This window comes from Gavialis gangeticus, unplaced genomic scaffold (genome assembly GCF_001723915.1).
Source record: "Gavialis gangeticus isolate Ggan-Ray unplaced genomic scaffold, GavGan_comp1, whole genome shotgun sequence".
Taxonomy (NCBI): Eukaryota; Metazoa; Chordata; order Crocodylia; family Gavialidae; genus Gavialis; species Gavialis gangeticus.
In genome coordinates, this window is record NW_017729007.1 from 1,289,624 (window position 1) to 1,301,049 (window position 11,426).

Below are 11,426 nucleotides of genomic sequence, written 5' to 3' on the forward strand. Positions count from 1 at the left end.
CTCACTTGAAGCCAGGTATAGAGTCCGTCCTCCTCTGAATTCGGAGCCCACCATGGCAAGCATTACATGCCACTTATATTTTCTCCCTTTGATGTGTAGGTGAAGCAATAAGAAAACGTTAAAGGGAGATGTGTTCTTTTTTTCCTCAATGTTACCCAAATCTGAAATTTGCAGGGTGAATTGTTTTAGATTTTTTTGATTATTCAAAACTTTGTGCTGATATATTTGAAATTAAGTTTTTGCTTTTACAAGCATTATCTCCATATTTCAAAAGGAAGATCAACCGCTAAAAAGATTAACTAGCATTTCCTTTCATTTACAGTATAATGTAAAGCTCACTTAAAGTTGCAGGATTGGGTTAGCAAAGGTATATGAATTAGTTTACACTTTAGGTCACTTATGGAGCCCTTTATTTCAGTATATTTCTGCAAGTGAATGCTCCATAGTTGATTAACCAACTACTGTAATTATTTGATAAGATAACAAGTGTCACAGGCCATATCTTTTCCCCTGAACATCTGCTTTGGGCTTAGAGGAAGAACAAGTGTTATCAGAGCAAATTCATCTTCCCTTGTGCTACCTATCAGCAAGAAGGCTAGTTCAATTCTCTGCCAGGGGCCAGCAAACCTTGCAGCAGCCTAAGAATCACTATACTTTATAGCCATTTCTATAGCTCTCTAGAGGCTACCTTAACAGCTGAAGCATAAGATAAAAGCATAAGATAAAACCCAATTTTTGCTCTTCTTATTCTCACTCAAGTCCTCAGATTAGTATAGCTTGGCTGAACTCAAAAAATGGGGTCAGTATATACAAACACAGAAAAATAACACCAGAGAGAGAGAGGTTTAATCAACCTTGCAACAGTAAATAGATTCAGAGCCCAAGGTAAATCTCTGTAGTTAATGCATCCCTGTGGGTCTTGCTAATGCAGAAAATACATTAAGATTACAAAATTTTCAACGATGTCAGCTGACTCTATGCTGTGCATTAAAACAGATTTTTGCCTTCACTTTCAATTTCTTGGGTTTTGTGATAAAGCTTTTCTACCCTTTATTTGGCAGCACCGTATGTCATGTAGTTCTGTATTTTCCCTTTTGTTCAGATTTTGGTAGTGCTTTCTCTGTAACACCTCTTCTCCAAGGATCTTAAAGTGCTTAATTAGCACCAGTTAGACCTCCTACATTATAGGGAAAATACACATTTACAAAAAAGAAAAAGTTAAGCAATGTGTTGTTTCTGCTAAGTGATCTCTGAGTTTAGTTCTGTTATTATTAAACTCTTCTATAATTTTTCAGAGATAAGGGCACGATTCCTGCCCCAGAGAATTTACAGTTAGCACAGGTTTAATGGAAAAAGGTTTTAAAATAATTGCATGCTGCAAACAACAGTACAGGATTCGAGACTTGAGAATGATTAAAAGTGGAGAAATAGGAATAGGGAGAAAAGGGGCATCTTAGAGCATGGGTGCTCAACCTCCAGCCTGTGGCCTGAATGTGGCCCACAGAACCACTGCATCTGGCCCATGGGGCTTCCCACAGGTGGGAAATTTGGCAACAGGGTAGCAGTGACCACCTTCCTCCACGGTCAAATTCCCACGCCCCCTCACCCAGCACAGCCAGTTTGGGGCCGTGTCACACCCCCTCACCAGCACCCAACTGAATCTGGGCTGGGCACCCAGCGTACTGCTGCTGCCTCAGGTACCAGATTTGGGCCACCTGCAACATCTGGCCCATGAATGGATCAGAAACTGCCCATCCAACCTGCCAAGGAAAAAGGTTGAGTACTGTTGTTTTAGAGTGAAGGAAGTCTGTCTGATCACAGTACTTTCTCTATGGAGTTGGCGTGAAGACAACAAAGGTGAGAAGATAATTAAAACTGGGAACTAAATTATGTTTTGAGTAGAAAGATATTCTTAACCACATAGTCCCTCTCTCATTACTGTTGCTACAATTTGCTCTCTAGGCAAACTTGACACTTAAAAATGTTTGGAAGATGTTCCTTGCCAGCTATAAAATCAAACCTATCTGGAAACTCCTTATGGACAAAAGAAATTCCAGAATTGAGCATGCTCTAGCCAAAGTAACAACAGATTGGAAGTGAGAGGACAGAAGCAACCAAGTTCCAGGACTGTTTGCTAAGGAACATAAAATTGCTGGGCTACTATTACTTGGAGAAGAAAGAACTAAGATAAAACCACAGCACTGCTGTAATAAATGAGTTGGGGTTGGGTCTTAATGGGCATATCTACATGTGCATTTACTGTAGTGTGCAGTAAACTACTGTGCAGTAAGCAGTTTTTAGGTTGGTGTCTACATGTGCAGCCGTTAAAGCACAGTAACACTATGTGTGGACTAACTTGGGACTAAAATTAGTCCCAAGTTAGTCCACACAGTGTTACTGCGCACCCAAGGCATCTACACATGTGTTACTGAGCGTAATGCGTAATTGGGCATAAATTTGATGCCTGCATCATGTTGGTATCAAATTTATGCCCAAGTCAGCATAAACCGTCATAGTTACAGTGCAATATTGGTGTACATGTGTAGACATGCACCCGTACTGCATAGTAATTTTTAAGTTACTCTGTAGTAACTGAATTACTGCACAGTAAAATGTGCATGTGTAGACGTGCCCAGTCAAACGTAACTTTTCATGCCATGTATTTAAGTAGCAGTAACAAAGTAAGCCTAGTGGCGTCTCATATGCTGTTTTTAAAAAACAAAAAACAATAAATAGTCCCTGGTAGTGCCTGTAAACTAGCCTTATAGTGAATTTATGGTTTATGGAAGCTATCCTTTATACTAAAAGTCCTCTTTATTCCCTGAACTGGTGTGTCTTGGACAACAGCAACACATGCAGCTTCATAAATGTGCATCAGCCCTGACTTGGAGCATCTATCTCTAGTAGAGAGGATAATTCATATTGTTTTTTAGCCTCCTTAGGGGACTACTAACCAAGTGGCTGCTAAAGAAGAATAATTCAAAGGTCTTCCATATGCTTGTGAGAATAATGAATTCTGGTACTACCTGGTATCTGTGTACAAACATAGGGATTTAGGGAGTGTTTGCAGGGAGAGGGCTCTGCATATACACAGTATGAGGCCTTTGGAAGTGTAGCTGCAATTGATTGTTATAACGATGATGTTGGAACAAGCACTATTAAATACTTTATGGCTGCCTCCAAAAAATCTCAGTTGAAATTGCTGCTTATTATTATACCCTTCTGTCACCTTTTACTTCTTTATATTTTATACTTCGCTTGTAAGCTTTTTGGACCAGGGATCAGCATTTTCTTCTCTGTGAACCAGATGCAATCTGTACTCTTTGCTGGGGCCTTTAGGTGCTGTGACAATACAAATATGAGTATTAAATATAACTCATAATAATAACTAGCTAGCTTATCTTACCTCTAAGAAAAGGAAAGAGAAGTAGGAAGGGAAGTGCGTTGAAGAGTCATTTTATTTTTGTGGAGACAAATACTTATGAAAGTTTAATTTATAGCATAAATGTTCACAGAACCTAAATTATAGCATGAGAAGTTAACAGTGTAACTACTTTTGTAACCTATTTGAAAGTGAAGACATTCATGCAAAATTCTAAAGCAGAATAACATTTTGATTCCAGAGAAGGAAATATAGTGGGGAAGAAGTTAACATCCTCTACTATTCCACATGCTTTTCTACTTTTAAGAGACGTAAAGGGAGTGGAGACTTGTGAGCTTCCTAAGGATGCACCCAGTTTGCAGAAAACCTCAGTTATGTAAAGGCAGCAAAGGTGCTACCTCTGGCACTCTCTTCACCATCACCAACAAAGGGTAAGGGGACTGACTGCAGCATGACATGCTCTGCTAAATGCTAGCTATCAGGTAATCCCTTTCAGGGATATATGGTGACAATCTAACTCCCTGACTGTCCTCATTCCCTTCCCTACAGCACCAGCATAAGCTGTGAGGTGCAGACTATATGTCCCACTATGGAATACATCCATTGCAAACTTACATCAGTGCAGGTACTTAAAACTGCAATGCAGCTGTTTATGTTAAAGATCCACTACAGATACGTATCACAGTTGTCACTGGATCAGTCCTTCTGCCTAGTCTCTTCTCTTTCACAGTGGCCTTACTCAGATGCCTCAGAAGATGGTGTATAAAGAACAGTCATTACAATTACCTGCTGTTTAGGAAAGCTCTTCCTACTGCTGGGTAGTTAGCATCTGCCCTGTGTCCTGAAGCAGTGAAGGCTTATGTCCCTTAAGTATTTTTGCACTCTTTTGCAAAACAGTGGATGGTGCTCTTATAATTCACATAAATGCTTGAGTCTTTTTCTGAAATGTGCATCCTCTTTGACACTGTGTTATGGTTTTAAATTCAACAGATTTCTTTTATGTTCTTTAAAGGGAAGATTATCAGATTTAATGTGGGTGCGAAGGAGAGTTGGTAAGGAATAAGGACTGCACTGGCCTCCTCTATGTGGTGATGAAAACGTTTTGAGAGAGTAGTATGAAGTCCTTGCCAGCTGTAAATACTGTTTCAGCTCTCTATAAAGCAGTATTAAAGATGGCGTGGACAAGCAAGAGGAGCCAAGACCCTCACCCTATATTTTCCTCTTTTCTGTTGTCACTCATCTTAGCAATACACCAGACTGCAGAGCTGTGAAAACTAACTGTGTCCCTGTCAGTGCTCTCTTCCCGGCCTTCCTTTGTGGATACTGCAGCTATACACAACCCGGGGCTCAGGACTGAGTCTAAACATTGATCTGTAAGTTTGTATTTTTTATCAAACTTTTTCTTTTAGTTTCATTGAGTACTCCACTGTTTTGCCACCTTGGAACAGACTAAATAGGGCTTCCTTCCTGACTTCATACCATGTACAGAGAGATCTCTGTAATGCCCTCTATTATTTGTCTCCTCCAAAAATAGTACCGACCTGGTTCTGTTCGGCAGGAGCTGTGCCCGAGGTAGCCACATGGTTTTCCTCCTCCAGAGGCAGGTTGCAGCTAGAAGTGAAGGCATGTTTTCAGCTCTCCATTGTGGGTGGCTGAATATATTCTGGAAATTGCTCTGTCTGACTTGTATAATCAGTTTGACGCTTCAGAAGGCAAATTATAATATTATTATAGTGTAGTCATATACATCGTACATGTAAAACTTTTGATATAATCAACAGTCTCCACTTAGAGCCCGAGTCTGTAGGCTGTCTCAAACCTGTTTGATAATCCTCAACTCCATCCTGGGGAGGTAACCCAAAGTGTGGTAAGTATTCTGAAAGGCCTGGGAGGTGTCAAAGTGTTAAGTGTTTTTTTCCTTAATCAAGGTTAGCTGCCAGAGTAGTTTAGAGGTTGACAGATTGTCAAGGAAAGTGGAAGATAGATGGAAATGGCAATGCATTGATAAGCAAAAGAAAGGGATACCATCTAGCTCTGTGCATCCATGTGTTAGCCAGCGATTGGATAGTTCAAAGAAGAGCATATGTATAAAGATGTGTGCATTTTGGATAGCTTTGCATTTGTGTGTACCCTGACATATTTCCCCTGGACTGACTAACTGACAGTGAATAAAGGCTGTCTGATTCCTATTTGGTTTTTCTTACTCACTGGTGAACCTGTAGCAGTGGGACTGGAAAAAGTGTCCCAGGAGGTTGTAACAGATCCTACATAGCCTGGTGTGCAGGTACAGCAGTCTGCTTCATGCTACACAATACAGAATTATAATCTCAGTTAGTATTTTAACATAAAATGACTAACATGACTTCCCATAATGTCTTAGCCATTAAGGAGGCAGTTAATTGCCTGTTATAATTATTGCTTTTGCTTTTGTGTTTGTGAGACATTTCCTTAGCACCAGATTCTGTAATGACTGCTCACATTTAAAATACCAGTCAGTTTGAAGAAGAGGGACACAATCTGACCCTAATGAGATTCTACACAAAAGCTGAATTCTCTCTTGGCCACTATGGATTAAAAATTACTTTCTATCCCATGATGCATATTTACGTGTAGATACATTTGACCCTGAAGGTTTGATTCTGCCCATTGAGATAGGGGGGAAACGCATCACACAGGCAAGATCTTGACAGAACTGCCACTGCACATGTACAAGCACACTAGTAGTTTCACAAGGCACAGAGCTGTGCATACTTGAGTGTCAGGGAGTAGAACTGAGCTGTCCATGTTAAACAGCTTTCATTGCTGTACATCAGACATTGACCCAAATTAAATCTCATTGTAGGAGCAAAATTTCTGCTGTGTTGGACCAGATCCCAATGGAAGTCTCACCAAAAAAAAAATCACAGGAAGTGCCCAACTTTCATGTGGATATTTTCAACAGATCTGGAAGCTTTAAAAAATATCTCAAGTTTCCAGAATGTAGAAGTCAGTAAGATTAAATGCAGATTATATATTTGCTTATCATTTTACAACTTGTCTTGTGTTTCTTCATTTGCAATTAGTAATATGTGTAGGGTAGGTGTTCAAGTGTAGTATAGACGTTTAAGTATCTGATTTTTTTAATATGCAGGTATGGTATAGGTAGATCCCAATATTCTGAATCCATTTTATCCAGCCTTCTATGTGGTTAGTGTTTAATTCTGCATCCAAATCAGTGTATGCATAGATGTGATTTTAATTTTCAAATGTCCTCCGAGAGCTGTGTAGAGTTACCTATCATACTCTGGAGATCTTCAAAAGGAAATTGGACACACACCTTGCTGGGGTTATTTGACCTCAGCAGTCTCCTGCCCAGAGCAGGGGGGGCTAGACCCAATGATCTCATGAGGTCCCTTCCAGCCCTAAACTTCTGTGAATCTGTGAAAGCTTGTATTTAGACATCTAATTAGACATCTAATTAAAAGCTTGTATTTAGACATCTAATTGATCTGAATATATGGAAGGCTGAGCCAAGAATCTGGTGATTACATGATAGAAGAGAGTACCTAGATGACCTGCATGTGTGATGGATGTGAAGAGACAATCTTAAAATACAGTAACACTTCTCTCTCTCAAATTGAAAAGGCTGGCTACAAATATTAACTAACTATAATAAAAATAGGACCGCATAGTTTTATTAGAATTATCAGTTGAATTTGTATTGCATTGATTCAGGATACAGTTTCTTTGACTGACTCTTATGATTTCATTAGATTAAAAGAAAAGGGAAACTATTTTGCTGATTGCATTTAAGGCTAAATATATAAAGGACCTTACAACACTTCTGAAAGGGAAGCTGCTTGTATTAAAAGTTGCTCACCTAGCAGTTAGGCATGTTCTTTTTAGGATTTGAAATTAATTTCTCTCATGTTGAAAAAATTGTTAAGAAACCTTTTGCAACCTATATTAATGCATTGTACTCTGATGCTCTATAGATCTGATCTACACCAGCAGTTAGCTATTGGCATTAGCCAACATTTTTAAACTTTTTCTAAAACTATTCACTCAAACCCACATCTTACCCCCAAAGATGTTTGCACCCCTGACTAGAAGTGGAAATATTTTGTTCTCATACATCAAGTGCCATCAGTTCTGTTTAGGTTGTGACAGATTTCTGGTTGTACTTGGTAATTCTGGTTAGCACATTATGAGGTTTGATATGTTGTACTCTTTGGAGATTAAGAGACTGTAATAGCTATGTTAGCTCTTGCCAGTTTTTTTCTGTATTACGTAAATTGTAAAAAAAAATTCTGTAAACTGTTTAATGTTTAATTGTGTGCAGTGTTCTAAAAATGATTTTTTTATTTCTAAGTAGTTGATATCCATGTGCAGCTTGTAAATATAGTATTGGATATTTAGCATGTTCCTAATTTTTTGCCTTGAGCTTTCATTTCATCATAGGCCTAATTTTGCACTCTTTTCTGCCAAAAGTTAAAGTCCATGAGAACTGCTTGGGTTAAAAAATATAGAATTGAGCTCACTGTGATTTAATTGTCAAATACTGAAAAAGAGATGTTGATAATCACAAACCAATGTGTTACTGCATTAGACCTTGCAGGAACACATAGCTAAGTAAATTATTGGGACTAGAAGGACTATTTTATAATCAGTGCATGCCCTAAAAGTATTGCTTTGTAACAGCTGTTTTATACTAAACTGTTGCTGATGTCACAGTGAGCTTAGCTATTTAACAATGACATAAACATTTATAAACTGGTTATAATAAATGCCTTTTTTGATATAAAAATGTTTGGTGTAGACTCTGTAAAGTATGGCAGTAACTTTAAAGCTAAAATACCAGCCTCCCCTTCTAATTTCACATTAGTGCTTCCAGTTGGAGGTATCTGCTTAAATTCAATACTATGAGTACACCAGCTGAAGTCAGTGGGACCAGTTCCATAGTAAATTTAAGCATGTGTGCAAGTATTAGCCCAACTGGGGACTAAATGTGTGACTTATAATGTATTTCTTTGTAATGTATTTCTTATATATTTTTATGTATATATATTTTCTTCCATTCATCAAAATCATAATGGATCTGTTAAGTATAAATTTAAATCTATACTTAATTGTAACATAAATTTTATACTTAATTGTAACATAAATTAAAAACACACCAAATACAGCCACTAATAGGGATTCTTATGTATCCAGAGAATATCTGTAAACATTTTTGTACATTTAGGTTTCTTTGTTGTTTTCTAGTGGAAAAATCCCTGGGTTTGAAGAATGTTTTTCCTTTTTTAATTATGCCTTTTACACAGTAGTTTGGCTACATATTAGTCATAGGTATATGAAGCCAGCCAAGATATTAATATTTCAAACTTGATTGCTGCCTCTGTAGTAGTCTGCATGCCCTCTTCATGCAGTTTTAGGCGTAAGACTTGTAGGGAAAAGGCAGCTAGAAAAAGCTTCATAATCTACCATAGTAATCACCAGAGACAGATCCATAAGGGGTGCAGTGGCGCGGCTACACCCCCACCCCCTTTCAGACTGGACCTCATCACGGGAGTCTATGGGTACCAAAACAGGGAAGAATCACCTCCTTCCCTTCTGTGCTCAAAGGCACGTCCTCTGCTCCCTTTCCTCTGCTCCCCACCTGCCAGTTACTGCTTTCCCTGGGGGTGGGGTAAGCTTCAATGCCATTCCTGCCTGCTCCAGACAGTTTTTGTGGGCTCAGATGGGAATAATGACAGTGGCAGGAGCAATTGGGAGATGGGGGTGGTTCTCCCTCACTGTGCCTGCTCCCAGGGATCTGGGAAGGGTGGGCACCCACCCTTCCCACCCATTGCTGCTGCTTTTGCTGTTGCTAAGCCCAGCCCCTATGCATCCTGGCTAGAGCAGGCAAGACCAGCTTTGAAGCTCCCTCCACCTCCAAGGCAGCGAAGAAGAAGAGTGGGGATTTTCGTCTGCCTTAGGGACTTTTAAAAAATCCCTGGAGGCTCCCAAGGGTGGTCTGCCCACATCAGTGGGGGAGGGGGAGGAGGTAGGGAGCTGGGGGTGCAGCCATCCCTGCAGTGCAGGGCGCTGCACCTACACTCCCTTTGGGAAAGTCTGGATCTGCCCCTGGAAGTCAGTCAGGTATTACTCCTCCTGGTATACAAATTAGAATTAGAAAGAGCTGGGAATAAAAGCCAGGCCTTTCGTACAGTAGATCCAGGTTTGAAATGTTCAGTCACAATTGCCTTTGAAAATAAACTAGTGAAGCCAATATGCTTTGCAATCTTGTCCTTAACTGACCACTGCTCAAACTATTTTGAGACAACGCTTCATAATCAAAGCTAAGAGTATAACCAAGGATTTCAAAAGGCTGCTATTTTACTTCCTGATTTTTTACAGGGCAGATCCAGGGGGGAGAAGATGGCAGGATGCAAGGGACCAGGATACAGATGCTCTGGCTTAATTGCTAGACCACTAAGGGAAAGTAGGGGCCTGAGGCTGGGTCAGAAGGGAGGCAATGTTGCTATTTGTTAGCTATTCCTGGTAATGTCTCTCTCTTCTATATCACAGCCCAGCAGACTTTATCTCTAGTGATAAACCTTATCTCAGACGTGGTAATATTAACTCAGATGTAAAAATGATTGACAATGAACTATTGGCAAGATACTTGAGAAAGCTAGATTTTGTTTTGTGAATCTGAGTAGGAGACAGACATTTAATATAATGACTATAGGACTAACAACACAATATCTTTTGACTATTCTGACTATTTTTGCCTAGTTTGTTATTTTTTTTAGCTTTTATATATAAACCAGCAAATCAATGCACATTCCAATAGTTATATTTGTTTGTGCTCTGATCTTAAACTGAATAATATAGTGCTAGCTCCTAAGCGTACTAGTAAAGCATCTAGCTTCTCTTGAATTGGAGAAAAATGTACTGCACATTCTGTACCCACCCTTTAAAAATCATGCATCTACCCATCCCTGCTGCCCCTCTCCTCCCCATCGTTCCTGATGGGCAATTTTCTAGTTAATAAATAATAACTATTAATTCTTTAAATCTCACCTTAGACTGTCCTATAGATTCGAATGCTACTAGCAGCCAATGGAATTCTCATCTGACCTCTTTCCTGCCAAGGACCAAACAGAAAACACTACAGTAATTAACTTTGCACAATCCAACTTAACTGTCAACTTAAGTTAAGCCAACTTAACTTTTTTAAGTTGACTTAACTGTCAGAGTGTATACATGAATGTGGAACAGAGTTGCTTTCAATGTGGCGTAAGATAATACATCTTGGAGATGTATTATCTTGAGTTGCATTACTTAAGTTAGTTGATTTAGCTCACAAGACGGCTGCCGCCATGTCAAGGAGCTGTGTGTGTGTATGCCCCGACATGGCTTAAATTAAGTCAGCTTAGTTTAGTCTACTTAATTAAGTTGCATTATTTTTAGTGGACTTAGAATGTGTGTATGCACCCTTTGTGGCTGGAGAGGGAATGATTACCTGCAGCAAAGAGCAGCCTTGGCTGAACCAACCAAGGCTCCCACCTGCCAGGAGAAGCTCCCACCTGCCAGGAGGAACATCTAGCTTAGCCAAAAGGGACAAGCTGCATGCTGCAGAGAGACTGCCTAATGAGAGCCGACTGCCCCTGAGTTATGGACTTGTCTCCTGCCAGGCTGAGCCTGCAGGCAACTACCACCAGGACACTGAATGGCTGGTGGGAGGAATTAGCAACACCCGGGCCCTGAGAGCAGAGTTAGGTCAGCTGGCCAAAGGGGAGGAGTTGATCTGGGTTAGGGCTGTGCGAAACGGCAGCATTGCATTTTGACGGAACAGTGTTTCGTTTTGAATTTCATTTTAATTTGAAACTGCTACTCTGTTTTGTTTCGTCGAAACACTTTCGCTATTTCAACGCTGTTTCGACGTTTCGCCCATAAGCTATAATGGGGAAGATCAACACAACCTATAACTTTGTCATTTCTGGACTGATTTGGATGAAACTTGCAGGAATGGTAGCTGCTTCTGAGGGCATGAAGCTTACCAAGTTTCAGGGTGATA